Here is an 18,890-nt window from a genome sequence, read left to right as displayed (position 1 = left end):
CCAGGATGCCCAACCTGCCGGACGGAGGAGAAGATCCGGAGGGACTGGAAGAAGTTGAACTCCCTGCGTTCCACCGTCATGGGACTATCCAGTATTCCCACCGGGTAAGGAGTAAGCAGGCTGCTACGTTGAACCCCTTACCTCACTACAACTGGGCGGAAACGCAAGACAGCGACCCTGCCGTCCGACTGGTGAAGGAGATGCTGACTCGCCCGGAGGCTAGCCTGGAATCAGACGCTCCAGAGGAAGCCAAACAACTATGGGCAGAGAAGAGTCGACTGTTCCTTTACAAGGGGAAGTTGTGCCGCAGAATGGTTAACTCCAGGACGCATGAACTACTCTGGCAAGTAGTGGTGCCACGAAGAGACGCAGCCATGGTGATGGAGGCATACCACGACGGAGCTGGACACTTCGGGTGGAAAAAGCTGGAGTTCCTGCTGCGCGAGCGGTTCCACTGGGTAGGCATGAGGGGAACCATCGAGAAGTGGTGCAGAGACTGTGGCCCGTGCAATCTGAGAAGGAAGGACCGGGCCAGCCAGAAGACTCCCCTGCAGTCCATCGTCACCCGGCAACCGTTGGAACTGGTAGCCTTGGATCATGTAAAACTGACCCCCAGCAGAAGTGGCTACGTCTACGCGTTAACCATCGTGGATCATTACTCCCGGTTTCTGGTTGTCGTCCCCGTCAAGGACTTAACGGCTCGAACAGCAGCTAGAGCCTTCCAGCAGCACTTTTGCCGTCCACACGGGTACCCGGACCAAGTGCTGACGGACCAGGGACCTGCCTTTGAAGCGGAGGTCTTCCAGGAATTCTGCAATCTGTATGGCTGCCGGAAGATAAGGACGACACCCTACCATCCGCAAACTAATGGACTTTGTGAGAAAATGAACCAGGTGGTAATGGATCTTCTAAAAACGTTGCCCCTGGAAGAACGCAGTCTGTGGCCTGAGAAGTTGCCCGATCTGGTGGACCTATACAACCACATCCCGGTAGGTTCCACCAACTGTACCCCGGCTTACCTAATGAGGGCAAGACCTGGTAAGTTACCTGTTGACCTGGAAATGGGAGTCCTGACGCCCGAGGACACTTCACCAGAAACAGACTGGGACACAGAGAGGCAGCAGCAGTACCGGAAAGTACAGGAGAGCGTGGAGCGAAGTCTCTGTCAGGCTAGGGAAAGACAAGAGAAGACTTACAACCAGTATGCTCCCGCTGTTCCCCTGGTACCCGGAGAGCAGGTCTTGAAGAGGAAGAGACGGCTCCACAAGTTGGACGACCAGTGGGAGAAGGACCCGTACACCGTACTGCCCTCAAGCCACGAGAACCCGAAGGTCTGTACCATCAGTAAAGACGGAGGGGAAACCACAGCCATTGTATCCCGGGACCACCTGAAGAAGTGCCCCGAACAACTGAGGAACCCTGAGGAGGAACAGGAAGACCATCGACCCGTGGAAGAAAGGGAAGATATGGTTAGTACCGTGCTCGGGGACTTCCCTCGGTCTTGGACTCAAGTCAATGGTGCAGTTGTGGTACCCGTACTCACCTTCCTCCAACCATCATCCCAAGAACCTACGGAGCAACGGGTAGAGCTGGAAGAGCAGCCGGTCCAGGAGGCAGAAGACTCCACCCAAGCGGAACAGGAGAATCCACCCTCTGCTTATAGTGAGCCTGCCGTACCCCTAGTGAGACAAAGAGCCGGTAGACAGCTGCCCAGTTTACTCTTGACAGCTCCTACACCCTGTAGTTCAGGGCCAGACAGTCAGCTCCGTAGGTCCACTAGGGCCACTAGAGGCCAGTTACCCGCACGTTGGAGGATCTAAATGTTTAAGTTGTTTTACAATGTTTACCTGTTTATTGTTGCTTGTGTGTAATTTTGTGTTTCTAGTTGTTTTTAGGAGTCTTCGGTGGATTTACCGGGAATCCTTTGTATATAGTTGGAGCGTAACCCAGGATGGACTAGAGACTGTTAAGGACTCGGGGTAGGACAGACCCCTACCTGGTTACGTCTCCCTGTGTTGGTGAAATGGACACCTTTGCTTTTCTTCAAAGACTGCACCCGGTTGCGGACATCCGTGACCATCTTATTGTGTTTCCTTATTGTATTTTATTGTTCTTTGATATACCTTGTTATATTTTTCTAAAAAGTGTTTAGTCCCGGAGTACTAAATTTCACTAGGGGGGAGTGTGACACCCCAGGGGTCTGGTTGTCACAGTGATAGAGATATTACGTCTGAGAGCAGGTGGGAGGTCCTTTGGTCAGGGATCCTGTGCATGCCACACCTCCTGCCCAGCCTTGGGAGGGGAAGAACTTCCCCTGTATAAACCCGGGGCTGAGGCAGGGTTAGTGAGTCCAGGAAGAGTAGAGACAAGAGCAGCATAGGAAGCAGCAAAGTCACAAGGAGTCAGGGGCTGGCAGCTAAAGAGCTCGCCCTGACTAAGAAGATTCTTTACCGGACCCGGAGTCCGAGGCTGTGGGGACTAACTTCTACCCAGCAGCAGAATCCGTCAGGCAGGGGATTTCAGGTCCCCTGGCCCAGAAGCCCGAAGGCCCGGTCACACGCGTGGGACCAGCACCGCCATCGTGGAGCGGAAGCCATTAGAAGGCCCCGAGTCACCGGCCATACGGGTGAGCACCACACGGTACACTCAGGGACGTGGGCTACTTACATCAGCTTCTAGCAAGGTAGCCAGAAGAGTACAGTCAGCTTGGGAGGCCTACAACTACGCCTGGCCAGGGGAGATCCCATCTGCTCAAGGACTGACCAGGCCCCGTTCGCTAGCAAGTACTCCGGGAGGGTCTATCGTTGTTACCAGTAAAGACCCTGAACGCTACCATACCGTCTCTGAGTGGTTCCTGCTACCCCCATCATCCACGTCGGCTGCCCTGAGGCCATACCCCTCCCGTTGGGGGTTATACTATCACGCTGCACCATCCTTCCACCGGCCTCAGCGGTCTGCCCTGCAGCAGCAGCCCCCTGGCTGCATTCAACGGGTGGCGTAGTCATCAACCATTTTCTACCGCTAACAGACTGCCGTCCAGTTTGACTCCCTGGGCACGGACCGGGTCACCGCCACGAGACTACAACCCTAAACAGATCCGGCTCCGGGTAAGCTCCCGCGTGCGCAACGCAGCGCGACACAGGCCCAGGGGCGCGTCACTGTCGTTGCACACTCTCAAGTAGCAGCATCAGGAAACACGTCCACGTCCTTGTCCCAGCGCAGCGTTCAGTTGTCCATACTCGAGTCCTTGGAACGCCAGTGCAAATACACAGGCAACGCCCCACAGGCCACGCTACTAAATCCCTAGATTTCATGACTGCTTGCGCTCTAAATGTTGCCTTTTAGGCTCGTGGAGACGGAAGCATTCCGCAACCTGATGGTGGCGGCCATGCCTCGGTACTCTGCCCCCAGCCACCACTATTTCTCCCGGTGTGCCATCCCTGCATTACACAAGCACGTGTCCCAAAACATTAGCCGTTCCCTCAACAACGCAGTTACCGGGAAAGTCCACCTAACCCCGGACACGTGGACAACTGCTTGTGGGCAGGGACGGTACATCTCACTGATGGCACACTGGGTTAACATAGTGGAAACTGGGACCCAGTTGGACCTTGTGATGGAACACGTCCTCCGGATGCCAAGGATTGCGGGCTCTAGATCAATCATGGTTGCCCCCACAGTTTACAGCACCTCATCCTCCTCAATCTCCTCCTCATATTCAGCCTCCATCTCCAAAATGACCAGATCAGTCACAAGCTGGAAGCACTGCAGCACTGCCTCGGCCAAGCGGCAACAGGCTGTGCTGAAGCTAATATGCTTAGGTGACAAACCGCACAATGCTGAAGAGTTGTTGTCAGCTCTGAAAGAGCAGGCAGATCTGTGGCTCACACTGCTGAACCTACAGCCAGGCATGGTCGTGTGTGACAATGGCTGGAACCTGGTGGCTGCTCTGAGGCGAGGCGAGCTCACACACGTTCCATGCCTGACCCATGTGCTTAGCCTCATGGTTCAGCGGTTTCTCAAATCCTACCCAGCACTGTTGGATATGCTTGTTAAAGTATGCTGCCTGTGTGCCCATTTTAGAAAGTCACCTACAGCTTCCGCCGCCATTGCCATGTTTCAGCAGTGTTTGCAGCTTCCGGCTCACAGACTGGTGTGTGATGTCCCCACGCATTGAAACTCTACACTGCAGATGTTGGGAAGGATTTGTGAGCAGAAGAGGGCAGTTGTTGAGTACCAGCATCAACAAGGCTGTCGGTATTCAGTTCAGACTCCATACATGATACCTCAGGAGTGGACATGGATGTCAGACATACTGTATGTACCATCCTCCAAAACTTTGAGGAATCCACCAAGATGGTGAGCGGCGATGACGCTATAATTAGCATCACCATCCTGCTTCTCTGTCTTCTGATATGCTCTCTGCTCACAATCAGAGGATGCATTGCAGGCGGACCACGATGAGATGGAGCAAGGAACCATACAGGGTGATTACACACAGCCCAGCCTCAACTCATCCCAGCATGGATTGGGTGACAATGAGGAAGAGGAAGAGGAGGAGGAAGAACAGGAGCTAGTTTCATGCGCAATAGACGGTACTACCTGCACAACTGTCATAGCGTCTGTTCAGCGTGGATGGCATGAGGACAGAGAGGAGGAGGAGGAGGAGAGCATGGTCAGTCGTCCTCTTGGTGAGGACACGGAAGTCTTGCCTGTTAGCAGTCTGGCACGCATGGCTGAATTTATGTTATGCTGCCTTTCTCATGACTCTCGCGCTCTCAAAATTTTGGGTGACAGTCATTACTGGTTGGTGACACTTCTAGACCCACACTACAAGGAGAACTTTATATCTCTTATTCCTGAGATGGACAGGTCTACAAAAATGAGGTTGTACCAGAAGGCCCTTGTTGCTGAACTATTAAAAAAATTCCCATCTGAAAACGCTGGCAGTAGAGGTCACAGTTCGTTGGACAATCAAGGAGTGCAGACGAGAGAGACACAACTTCAATCCAGCAGAGGCAGGGGAACACTGTCAAAGTTCTGGGAGAATTTTCTCAGCCCCTCCCATCTCACAGGCCCTGAGGTACGCTCACAAGTAGAGCAAAGATTGGGAAGAGGCTGAGGGAGTACCTTGCCTTACCTTGTGGAATGAACCGGCTCTCCTGGTCTGCCCTGCCGCTAGCTTTTTATCAGAGTGGGATTTTAGTGCCGATGGTGGAATTATAACTGATAAATGCATCCGCCTGTCAACTGAAAGTGCTGACAGGCTGAATCTTATAAAAATGAACAAGGGCTGGATGGGGCCAGACTTCTCAACACCACCGAATGATAGCAGCATAACATAAACTCAAATCCAGTGTCTTTTTGTAGGGAGGTGTATTCCCATGCAGCTCTTCACACCCACACATGGGTATATGCTTCCCAATTTTGGCTATTTGCTCTTGTCCTCCTCCTTCTCCTCATTCTCATCCTCCACCACCACCACCATACCACCAGGGTGACCGTGGTCCGTGATGCAACACCCACATAATTTTTTTAAACAGTGTTTATGATGCCCGTAAAAAAAAAATTATACAGTATGTTCATGTATACCCCCCAGGGGTAAATGTTTGTCAGCCCATACACTTAGTGCATGGGCATTACAAGTATAGGAGACCAGCTCCTTTCAAATGGGAACATTTTTTATGAGGCCCTCCTCCACATCTCTTCCAAGGGGAATTGGAGTGCTTCCCAATTTTTGGCAACTCTTGCATTCACTGCATAGGCAAACACAAAGGGAGACCCACTTCCTAATAATGGGAACATTGTTTTCAGGAGGCCCTCTGACCTCCACATCTCTTCCAAGGGGCATTGGAGTGCCTCCAAATTTTTGACAACCCTTGCATTCACTGCATAGGCAAACTCAATGGGAGACCCACTTCCTAATAATGGGAACATTGTTTTCAGGAGGCCCTCTGACCTCCACGTCTCTTCCAAGGGGAATAGGAGTGCCTCCAAATTTTTGACAACCCTTGTATTCACTGCATAGGTAAACTCAATGGGTGACCCACTTCCTAATAATGGGAACATTGTTTTCAGGAGGCCCTCTGACCTCCACGTCTCTTCTAAGGAGCATTGGAGTGCCTCCAAATTTGTGATTTTCAGACTCCCTCCTTCATAAATGAAACACGATGTGTCTGATGATGTGTCACACACCACATGGCCAGATAAGGTTGTAAAATGTTAAAATGACATTTCCTGGTGAATGCATTTGTCACGGTTGAAAGCAATGCAAAAGTGCAAAAACGCATGAAAAACGCTAAGTTTGAACATAGCCTAAGGTGTGGAGGAGTATTTTTGTTTTTGATTATTTATTTTGCAAGTCATTACCCTGGAAATGATGTTCCTTAACATATTTCCCAGGAAAATCCATTTTGGTTTCGTTTTTGTATGTTTTATTGTGAGTCTGTAAAAGTGGCGCAATACCTCTGACAACATTGTTGACAGAAGTGACCTGGGAGTCAGAAATGCTTCCAGGGGTCTTTCCCATGCTATTCCCATGTAATTTGAGGACTGTTCCCATCATTTTGGGTAATTTTTAGGCCCTCTGCAGACCGCCGGGGGGAGCCACCTGAAAAATGCTCGAGTTACCCATAGACTTACATTGGGCTCCTTGCTAGGGTCGAGCACCCGAGTATTCGAATGTGCTCGACCCGAGCATCGAGCACCAGAGCATTTTAGTGCTCGCCCATCACTAATGACTACAGGTGCATTCTTGCCAGCATGTTATTTAGAAGGTTCCACCATGCAGAAGTAACAGTTCATGGAATGATCAGTGGGTTCTCGCCATGTTCTTAGAACACCAAACTTCATAGCCCTCTTTTCCCCTCTGTACCATGCTTCCAGAGTATTCTTACACATCTCACAAGTAGTGTTGAGTGATACCTTCCGATATCGGGAAATATCGGATCGGATAGGATTGGACCGATACCCAAAAAATATCGGATATCGCCGATTCCGATACTGGAAACCAATGCAAGTCAATGGGACACAAATATCGGAATGAAAATCAACCCTTTCTTTCCTTGTAGGTTAATTCTACATGAAGGAAAACAACTAAGAATAATGTAGAATGCATTACATGAAAAGCCGGAAATTCAGCAGCGGCATACACCGGTATCCAACAATTTAGAACAGAAAGAATAAAGCATCACACATAGATTAGATAGAAACATGTCAGTCACATATATAAGAAGTACAGAGACATTGTTGCTTACTGTACTTGTCATTTAGTGTTAAAGGATTTATTAAAAAAAATAATAGTGTTTTCATGCAGTCTCTTTAAAAAAGCCGGCCGGCAATTCAGCATCGGTACCCGACAATTTATAACAGAAAGAATAGAGCATCACACATAGATTAGATACATAGAAACATGTCAGTCACATATATAATAAGTACAGTGACAGTGTTGGTTACTGTACTTGTCATTTAGTGTTAAAATAAAGGATTTATTAAAAAAAAATTGGCGTGGGGTTCCCCGTAATTTTAGTCTCTAGCGGAGGTTAAGCAGACGGCTGGGGCAGATGTTTGAAGCCTGGGAAGGGGGTAATACCCACGGAGCTTCCCAGGCTACTAATATCTGCCCCCAGCTGAATACCTAGCCTTTACCAGCTATTAAAATGGGGAACCCCCAAAAATATGACGTGGGGTCCCCCCTATTTTAATAGCTAGCAAAGGCTAGGCAGACAGCTGGGGGCTGATATTAATAGCCCATTAAGGGTGCCATGAATATTGGCCCCCTCCCAGGCTAGAAACACCAGCCGTCAGCCGCCTCAGAAATGGCGCATGCATAGGATGCACCAATTCTGGCACTTAGCCTCGCTCTTCCCACTGCCCTGTAGCGGTGGCAGTGGGGTAATAGGGCTGGGGTTGATGTCAGCTTATAATGCCAGTTGACATCAAGCCCAGGTTAGTAATGGAGAGGCGTCTATAAGACACCCCCATTACTAACCCCATAGTCAAAGTTAAAAAAAAAACACAAACACCCAGAATAAAGTCCTTTAATTGAAATAAACACACAATTCTTTATTGTTCTAAATTAAACCATACTTACCATCACGCCCATTCCAGCTGAAGCCAATGTCTTCTGCAATAAAAGTAAAATAATAAAGCAACATCATCCTTACCTTTCCATGGTTCCCACGACGGCTCCAGCTCTGCCACATTCACATGGCAGGCTGGATCGCAGCCGAAAGCTGCCATCCAGCTTGCCATGCTGCAGACACTGAGAAGCGCAGGAATGCTTGTTCTCCTCAGTGTCTCGCTGTGACGGCATAAAGATGAGTAGAGGTCATGTCCAATGAACTCAGCTCACCTCATGCACGTCACTGACAGTGTGGGAGAATTCTCCTGCGCTCAGCGCTTGAGCAGAAGAATTCTCCCACGCTGGGATGGCATTGAGATTACAGGCTGGATGGCAGCTGAGCGCAGGAGAAAGAATTAAAAAAAAAATATGTGAGGCTTCGCCCTATTTTTGTGTCCAGCCAGGTACAGCAGGCAGGAACGGGCTGCCCCCAACCACCAGCTGACTATTTGTACCTGGCCGGACACAACAATATAGGGAAGCCCTTTTTTTTTTAATTATTTCATGAATTTCATGAAATAATTTAAAAAAAAAATACGTAGGGCTTCGCCCTATTTTTGTGTCCAGCCAGGTACAACTAGGCAGCTGGGGTCTGGAATCCGCAGTGCAGGGAGGTCCAAGCTTTCTGGGCACACCCGCTGCAAATTGCAGTCCGCAGCCACCCCAGAAAATGGCGCATTCATAGAAGCACCATCTTCTGGCGCTGTACCCAACTCATCCAGGGCCCTGGTGTGGTGGCTCACTGGGTAATAAAGGGGTTAGGGCCAGCTAGGCATTATCAGCTGGCCCTAAGCCCGAAATTCATGGGGTCACACCAATATTAGATATGACCACCATGAATTTCTAGTAAAGTATTTAAAAAAAAACAACACCCAGAATAAAGTCCTTTAATTGAAATAAACACACAAATTTTTAATGTTCTAAATGAAACCATACTTACCATCACGCCCATCCCAGCTGAAGCCAACGATCTCCTGCAATAAAAGTAAAATAATAAAGCAACATCATCCTTACCTTTCCATGGTTCCCACGACAGCTTCAGCTCTGCTACATTGACATGACAGGCTGGATCGCAGCCGAAAGCTGCCATCCAGCTTGCCATGTCGCAGACACTGAGAAGCGCAGGCATGCATGCGCTCCTCAGTGTCTGGCTGTGACTGCATAAAGATGAGCCGAGGTCATGTCCAATGAACTCGGCTCACCTCATGCACGTCACTGACAGCGTGGGAAAAGCAGGCATGCTTGCGCTCTGCAGTGTCTCTGAAGGATGACAAGCTGGATGGCAGCGCTCAGCTGTGATCCAGCCTGTCATCTCAATGCCATCCCAGCGTGGGAGAATTCTCCTGCTCAAGCTCTTAGCGCTGGAGAATTCTCCCACGCTGTCATTGACGTGCATGAGGTGAGCTGAGTTCATTGGACATGACCTCGGCTCATCTTTATGCCGTCACAGCGAGACACTGAGGAGCGCAAGCATGCCTGCGCTTCTCAGTGTGTGCGGCATGGCAAGCTGGATGGCAGCTTTTGGCTGCGATCCAGCATGTCAAGTGAATGTAGCAGAGCTGAAGCTGTCGTGGGAACCATGGAAAGGTAAGGATGAGGTTGCTTTATTATTTTACTTTTATTGCAGGAGATCGCTGGCTTCAGCTGGAATGGGCGTGACGGTAAGTATGGTTTAATTTAGAACATTAAAGAATTGTGTGTTTATTTCAATTAAAGGATTTATTCTGGGTGTTTGTGGGTTTGTTTTAACTTTGACTATGGGGTTAGTAATGGGGGTGTCTTATAGACGCCTCTCCATTACTAACCTGGGCTTGATGTCAGCTGGCATTATAAGCTGACATCAACCCCAGCCCTATTACCCCACTGCCACCGCTACAGGGCAGTGGGAAGAGCGAGGCTAAGTGTCAGAATTGGCGCATCCAATGGATGCGCCATTTCTGGGGCGGCTGACGGCTGGTGTTTCTAGCCTGGGAGGGGGCCAATATTCATGGCACCCTTAATGGGCTATTAATATCAGCCCCCAGCTGTCTGCCTAGCCTTTGCTAGCTATTAAAATAGGGGGGACCCCACGTCATTTTTTTGGGGGGGTCCCCCATTTTAATAGCTAGTAAAGGCTAGGTATTCAGCTGGGGGCTGATATTAGTAGCCTGGGAAGCTCTGTGGGTATTACCCCCTTCCCAGGCTTCAAACATCTGCCCCAGCCGTCTGCTTAACCTCCGCTAGAGACTAAAATTACGGGGAACCCCACGCCAATTTTTTTTTAATAAATCCTTTATTTTAACACTAAATGACAAGTACAGTAATCAACACTATAACTGTACTTCTTATATATGTGACTGACATGTTTCTATGTATCTAATCCATGTGTGATGCTCTATTCTTTCTATTCTAAATTGTCGGGTACCGATGCTGAATTGCCGGCCGGCTTTTTTAAAGAGACTGTGCATGAAAACACTATTATTTTTTTTAATAAATCCTTTAACACTAAATGACAAGTACAGTAAGCTGAGCGCTGCCATCCAGCTTGTCATCCTTCAGAGACACTGCAGAGCGCAGGCATTATGGGAACTTCCGATTCCGGTATTCGATATTCTAAAAGTATCGGAACTCAGTATCGGAACTCCGATACGGCGAATATCGGTCGATACCCGATATTTCAGTATCGGAATGCTCAACACTACTCACAAGTGAAATGTGGAGCCCCGGATTTGTCCTGGGCTCCAACAGGCATCCCAAAGTATGTCTTGTACACTTGACACATCTTAACTGATGTTGAAATGGAGAACTTTTTTCCTCTTGTTTTAATAAATCCTCCACATTCTGTACAACAAAAGGCATCAGCTTGATGCTTGCAACCTCTTGAAAGAGTATCTGAGTTTAATCAATAGTGAGACAGTTGTGGGAAAATTAAACTGAACGAGGATGAACTTATGTGTTTCTATAGCTTTGAACGATGAAAAGTTTGGAATCCTGAAGTACTAAACACCTTGCACACTTTGGTTACTATGAAAAGAGAAAACAAATCTTATCAGACTAAATGAAACAGACAGTTTCAGGGGTACATCAACTTTTTCCAAAATAAGTAATACACAATTAAGAAAAAAATAACACTTTTAAAGCAGGAACAGAAAAAAAAAAAATCTTGTTACATAGTGATACAATCCGTGTAATTTTCTGTCACTTTGATGGCAAGTGGTGATGCAACTGGTTGCATCACGCTGTCTCTGCTGCAAATCTGTTCCTGGGTCTTCAATAGCAATATAATAAATGTGATTGAAAAGCACTTTTCAGGTCCTCATTTTAGGACATAATTGTTAAGAGTGTGCCATCATTTATATTTGTGGTCAACCTCTTAAAGGGGTTACCTGGAATTTTAGTCTTTTTTTTCCTACGAGGCTAAGAACTTGCTGGCAAGTAATTGCTCATTATCTGCCTGGTCAGCCCTGCGATGATCTCTACTGGCTCAGGTGGTGATTCTGTTACTTCCTGTGATGTAACATCAACAGACCAGCTCTTTCTCCTCTGCTCTGCCCTGTCAACAGGGCGTCATTGCTGTTGTAATGCTGGTTGACAGCTGGCTCCTCACAGGTAGGCAGCAGGAAGCCAGCTGTCAATCAGCATGTCATCAGCATTGACTCCTGGTAAAGAGTAAAGTGGAAGAGAAGGAGCTGCTCTGTCAACAGCACATCACAGGAACAAGCTGAATCACTGGCAGGAACGTGCCGTGACTGCTCTGAGCTGGAAGAGATCATCACTGTGCAGAACAGGTAGGTAGTTAGCACTACCTGTCAGTATTTTCTTAGCCCCAGAGGGAAAAAAGTCCCGGATAAACCCTACAAAAATGTGGTCCTCTAGTATTCATGTCAGACTATTCATTAAATGCAAACAATTGAAATCCCACAAAGATCTGAACCAGACTGAAAAAATATTAGATGAACTGTCATTCTCAAAGCTATCTCTCTGGCATTCAAATATATTGAAATATTTACCAAGAGAGCTTGCACTGTCACTGATTATGCATTGCAATGATAAATTAGTATTCAATTGAAACTGTATCTTTTTCATGAACTGTTGGGCTATTTTTCAGCATTTGTCCACCACTGAATGATTCTTTGTGAATAACTTGTAGACCCGGTAATTCTTTATATTATAATACAACTGTTCTGAGGAAAAAGTGTGGCTAACATGTAACCTCAGAATAAAAAAATCCTTTAATCAGAAAAATCTCTTTAAAAAGCAGACAAACATACATACTATTGTGTATAAACCACACTAGAGGTACTGAACTCTTTTGGTTTATTCCATAGAGCCCTAATAGCAAAAGAAGGGGGTATTCCACACAGCTAGTATACCATTGATCATCATGAAGTAGTCCCTTATTTTATACTTATAGGGAAATAGGATTATATAGAATCATATTGCGAGTTTATCAGTACCCCACAAGGATAAGTGCAACCCAGTGAACAAAGTGATTGTAGTGCATAATTAAAAACAAACAGGATCACTCTTCCATAGACCTCTACATTATATATAAACACTGATCAGGCCCTAAATTAATACCTTTATGCTGATTCCTGTCTGTCTGCGGAGGTTGCCACCCTAGTTAAAGTTGGCGACTTTGGCACCCCCGCTCCACGCCGGCTATCCCTAAATATCGTGGCTCGCGCTAGAAATAATTCCTAATTGCACCACAATCCGATGCAATCTAAGGCATATGTTATAAACACAGTAAAGAGAGATTAATGTAAATGGATGACTTATCTTGCCCGTAGAGAGATGATCCAGGATGCATAACGAAGGTTTCCAGCCTCCGATCAGTGTACCAGTGTCTCCAATGGAGGACTTATCATGACCATAGACAAAAATGGTCTTAGATAAATAATAGAAGCCTCAGGCCTCAGATTAGTGTCCTCGTATCTCAGGTCTCTGATTAGTGTCCCAGTGGCTCAACGCGTTTCCCCAAATTCTAGTATCCTCAGGAGGGTGATACAGAAGGAATGTCCAGGGTATATAAATATGTAAGATATAGATGTCTATTAATGCAGATCCGCACTGATGTTCAATACATTTTGATAGTCGGAACTAGGATAGGTAACTCAAACCCTGCTGCTAGAACTATGTGTGGCATTGACCTGGTCTCTAATCTGAGCTGCTGTTAACCTGTGATTTCTGAGGCTGGTGACTCGGATAAACTTATCCTCAGAAGCAGAGGTGACTCTTGGTCTTCCTTTCTTGGGGCGGTCCTCATGTGAGCCAGTTTCTTTGTAGCGCTTGATGATTTTTGCAACTGCACTTGGGGACACTTTCAAAGTTTGCCCAATTTTTCGGACTGACTGACCTTCATTTCTTAAGGTAATGATGGCCACTCGTTTTTCTTTACTTAGCTGCTTTTTTCTTGCCATAATACAAATTCTAACAGTCTATTCAGTAGGACTATCAGCTGTGTATCCACCTGACTTCTGCACAACACAACTGATGGTCCCAATCCCATTTATAAGCCAAGAAATCCCACTTATTAAACCTGACAGGGCACACCTGTGAAGTGAAAACCATTTCCGGTGACTACCTCTTGAAGCTCATGAAGAGAATGCCAAGAGTGTGCAAAGCAGTCATCAAAGGAAAAGGTGGCTACTTTGAAGAACCTAGAATATAAGACATATTTTCAGCTCTTTCACACTTTTTTGTTAAGTATATAATTCCACATGTGTTAATTCATAGTTTTGATGCCTTCAGTGAGAATGTACAATTTTCTTAGTCATGAAAATACAGAAAAATCTTTATATGAGAAGGTGTGTCCAAACTTTTGGTCTGTACTGTATCTGTCAGCCAACATAGCTTTGAGTTGTCAATCCAGAGAGGTAAGGCTAGTCAGGAGTAGAGGGAATGGTCTGCAGCAAAAAGGAGAAACAGGTTGCTATTTGGAACTGTAGTTTTTGCAGTGTAAGGATGGTATTCCTTATTCAGCAATGCTAAGCTAAAAGCAGAGGGGCAGATGGAGATAAAAAAAAATGCTGGAGCCCCAGAATTTAGATAATGAATTTACATGGAGCTGGTTCAACTGTGTACAGTGGCAAGAGTGCAGAGCGATACTGCTGGTGAAGACCATAACACAGCAAAAGAAGTGGGAGTGGGAAGTGTAGACGGGTCCTGGGAGTTTTGATGAAGAAATACTGACAAAACCTAAGGTAGAAAAAAAAATGAACACATACCCTGCTGTAATTGAAAAGAAATAGTGCATTTAAATAACATAGCGTACTTAGTAAACACTGTTGTCGATAAAAAAAGAGTAAAAGTCATCCCACCAGAGTTAAGATATACCAAGTCGCGATGGTCCTAACCTCTAGTATTAAAACCTTAACATGTGTCAAAAATGACCTCAATGTGAATAAGGGCCGAGCAGGACCAGGGCCCAACTATGGACACCCAGTTATGATAAGCTATATGAACGTAATGTTCAGCTCAAAAAAAGGGAGGCCATGCCATTGCGTGCATTGAGTTCTAGAAACTAAAGCAAAACCGAAAGAAATGAACTGGAGTATAAGTTGGTATACATGTGACGCGCCCCCTGGGCCGTTGGGTACCCGGTGCCGGGCCGGTAGATGCTGGAGGTTGTAGTCACTGTGGCGGTGACCTGGTCCGTGACCCAGGGCGGTAAATCCAAGGGGAATTTATATGTATAGGTGTTAATGTCCGACTACGCCACCTGTGGAATGCGGCCAATGGAGACCGCCGCTGCGGAACAGTCCTCTGAAGCTGGTGGTCTTGCAGCAAGGGTGGTATAACTCCCCACAGGAAGAGTTAGATTCAGGGCAGTGTGTGGATGATGGTGGTTGTGCAGGGTGTCAGTAATAACCTCAGAGTCAGTATAATGCAGTCCCAGGGTCTTTAATGATGACAATTAGACAAGCCTGGACTGGAGTACTGGCTAGAAGTAAGAGTCCGGTCAGCCTGGAAGCAAACATAGAGTCCTTCTTGCCAGATGGAGTTGTAGGCCTGCCCTTCTCACTATACTCTTTGGCTTTACTGCTTGTAGCTGTGTTGTAGCCCAGGTCCCTGAGTGTGACGTTCTGTGCTCACCCGTAAGGCTAGCAGCACGGACCTTGTGCATGCGTCACTCCTCCGTGGCGGTGCTGGTCCCTCTGTGCTGCTGAGCCTCCGGGCGTCTGATGGGGCCAGGAGACCAGCAATCTCCAGCCCTACAGTATCTGCTGCTGGGCCTACAGTGCCCCCACAGCCTCGGACTCCGGTGTCCGGTACTCTGTGCATTTCAGCTAGGACGAGCTTCCTCAGCTCCAGTCCCTAGCTCCTCTCTCCTCGATGTCCTAAACTCAACTCTCCACACTAAGACTAACTACCCCCGCCCCCAGATCCCAGTTGCCAAGGGGAGGAGACTCCCCTTGCTGGTCTAGAGCCAGGAAAGTGTTGCATGTGTAGTGTACCTGACTAAAAGGACCCCTGCTTGCTTCCGGGCATGGCAGTACCTCTTTTGAAGGAGGCAATACCACTGTGGCAACCGGACCCTCTGGGGTGCCACACATGCAATGTGTAGGAGCATGTTCACACTGGCCATTAAGCAGACAAAACCTAAGATAGAAACAAATAAGTTGCATTTTGGCCTGTTGATATGTGCATGTTTGAGGCTTTGAAACATTTAAATAACACCAAATACTATTACTATAAGCTGACTTCGGACCCCACTGAAGTTTTTCTTAAAAAATTCCAATGACTCTAGGGTACGCCTGTTGAATAGGGAATCAACAACAAACAATAAATGGACTATATGTATGTTACAAAACCTACTATGCCCACCTTTTACATGCTTCCCGATGTCCATAAAAACCCAAATTGCTCACCAGGTAGACCTCTAGTCTTAGGCATAATCAGCATTTGCGAGAAGGCCTGTGTTTACGTTGACTTGTTTTTACAATTCCTGGTTTTGCAATTACCCTCATATTTGAGGGACTTGCTATATTTGCTACAAAAACGTCAATCATTACATCTTTCTGGGGATGCCCTTTTGGTTACTGTTGATGTGGAATCCTTGTGCACCACTATTTCCCATCATGATGGCATTGCGTCTGTTAGCCATTTCTTGAATCTACAAAGTGATGATGACCATATCCATGACTTCTTTCTTCTTGATTTGTTTTATTTTGTCCTAACACATAATTATTTCATTTTAATTTGTGTTCTTATCGTCAGATTTTGGGTACAGCTGTGGGAGCACATTGCGCCCCCTTTTTTGCCAATCTTATAATTATAATTTTTATTTTTATAGCGCCAACATATTCTGCAGCACTTTACAATTTTAGGGGGGACTTGTACATAAAATAAAGACGTTACAGAATAAGCATAACTCAGATATCAAAAGGAGTGAGGGCCCTGCTCGCAAGCTTACAGTCTATGAGGAAATAGGGGAGACTCAAAAGGTAAAATGTAATTATATTGTATAATACAGCCATAATATACTAAATAGGATATGCACATAACACTACAACACTGCTACAACCTTTTTTAGGTTGGTGGGAGTGGGTGCATGTGTAGTATTGTACCCTTCCGCTCATTTTTAACAGCACATCACCCATTTGTTTTGGTTTGTTGATGACATTTTTTTCATTTGGACTGGTTCTGAAGGAGAGTGTATAGATTTCGTTCGACATTGAATGTTAATACACTTAATATTCATCTTACAGTATTTCCCATCTCTCAGTCGAATGTCTGGACCTTAAACTTAACCGAGTGGATGATCTACTCTCCTTTGATCTGCACAGAAAAACTGAAGCTACCAATAGTCCACTCCATTATCAGAGTTTCCATTCGCATCATCTCAAGAAAGGTATACTGGTGGGACAATTTTCCCTACTCAGACAGAATTGCTCAGATGGCAAGAGATATAAAGAACAGACCATATCATTGACCACTCATTTTCAGGCCCAAGGTTATCCTCAAAGAGTTATTTCCCATGCATATCAAAAGGTATGAGCCATATCTTGTGATTCATTATTGAACCCTCAATCACGACCATGTTAAGACAAATTTAAATTTGTTATAACGTATAATAAACAGTGGAGACTCATTTTTAAGATTTTCAATTCACATTGGAAAATCTTAAAGACAGATATTTCAGATTTTTTGCCTAATACCCCAGCACTCATAGCTAGATGTGAAACCAACCTACATGATTGTTTAATTCAGTGTCATCTTAGGAGACCAACCCACAGGACTTTCACAGGCTCTTGCCTCAAGGGATCATTTGCCTGTGGGGATTGCAATATTTGCCATTTCATGGGCTCCAATTCGACCTTTGTTAAAGGGAACCTGTCACCAGAAAAAAACACTATTAATCGGTAGATATGGGGTTAATCTGCAGGTTAATATCGTTACTAACCTTCCTGGAGTCTGTACTTAGCCAAACGATGCAGGGAGAAAATTAACTTTATTCCACCCAGCAGCGTTCGGGTTTCAGTCATTGGAGTGGCACCGGCTATAACCATGCCCTAGCCCAGACCAACAATCGTTCTGCATTAGGGCCTGCTGTCAGTCAGGGACTGTATTCTCAGAGTGGTGACTGAACCCATGCCAGTGCCGCCCCCTTGACTGAATCCGAAACTCTGCAGGGGATTAAAGTTAATTGGCTCCCAGCAGCATTCGGCTAAGTGCAAGTGGGGGGCATGTTAATAACGCTATTAACCTGCAGATTAACCTCATATCTGGAGGTTAATAGCATTTCTTTTATGATGACAGGTTCCCTTTAATCCACTTCATCAGTGCTCTTACCAGTTGAGAGACTATATGAACTGTAAAATCCACAATGTCGTATATATCTTAATTTGTCCATATTCCAAGGTTTATGTTGGACAGACTTCACAAGAACTGTGTAGTCGGATCCAGCAACATGTGTCAAACATCAATTTTGCCAGACAAGATCTGGCAATAGGGAAGACGTTGTTCACAGTGGCTCTGCACTTCCTTCACTTCCTTCAGGCTCACTCAGACAAAACTCATGGTTTATGTGTGTTTGGTTTACAAAAGGGTTCAAACCAATATTCAACATCATTACCACCAGGCTGAATTGCCAATATTATTTATTCAATAAAATCATGTCTTGTCTAAGCTACAATTTTTTGGATGTGAACTTTTTTTTACTATGCAGCTTTCTCCTCTCCTTTCTCATGGCCATGCATCAGAGAGTTCGCCTTCTACCTGTGTTATTCCTGAAACGTACAGATCTCTAGTTTATTTCTTCTAATCACATTTTTGCAAGTTGCTAATTTTTTTACTGCCTTACTAGATGTGCACTTTATCCTTGCTCAGTAAGTTGCTACACTTATGATGGCACTATTAGTCTTTGACCAGCAGATGTCACCCTGTATCTCCTTCTGGACTATGTTGAAACATTGATTTTATATGATTTTCTGTTTTACTGTTGAATTTTCACTAAAATATTTATATTTTTAATAGCTTGGGATCAGAATTACCAACGTGATTTTATATTTTTTTATGGACTTATAAAAAAATCACATACAGCCCAATTTTTTTACATACACATTGCAAAGTCATAATAAATCATTATATTATGGTATTCTTTCAAGTACACCACACTTTTTTGTGGAGTACTTGACACATTTATTTGTACAGTGAAAAAACATATTTAAACACATGTTTATATTTGCATAGAACATAATGAGGTAAATGTACAATATTTGGTATCTGTTTAACAAAAAAAAACTTGGTATCTGTTTATCATGCACATATCCAATCTTTTTTA

Source organism: Phyllobates terribilis, unplaced genomic scaffold (assembly GCF_046119375.1).
Source record: "Phyllobates terribilis strain yellow unplaced genomic scaffold, ASM4611937v1 Scaffold_3__8_contigs__length_932513732, whole genome shotgun sequence".
Classification (NCBI taxonomy): Eukaryota; Metazoa; Chordata; class Amphibia; order Anura; family Dendrobatidae; genus Phyllobates; species Phyllobates terribilis.
The sequence above is the reverse complement of the archived record's forward strand: the minus strand, read 5'-3'. Positions refer to the sequence as shown.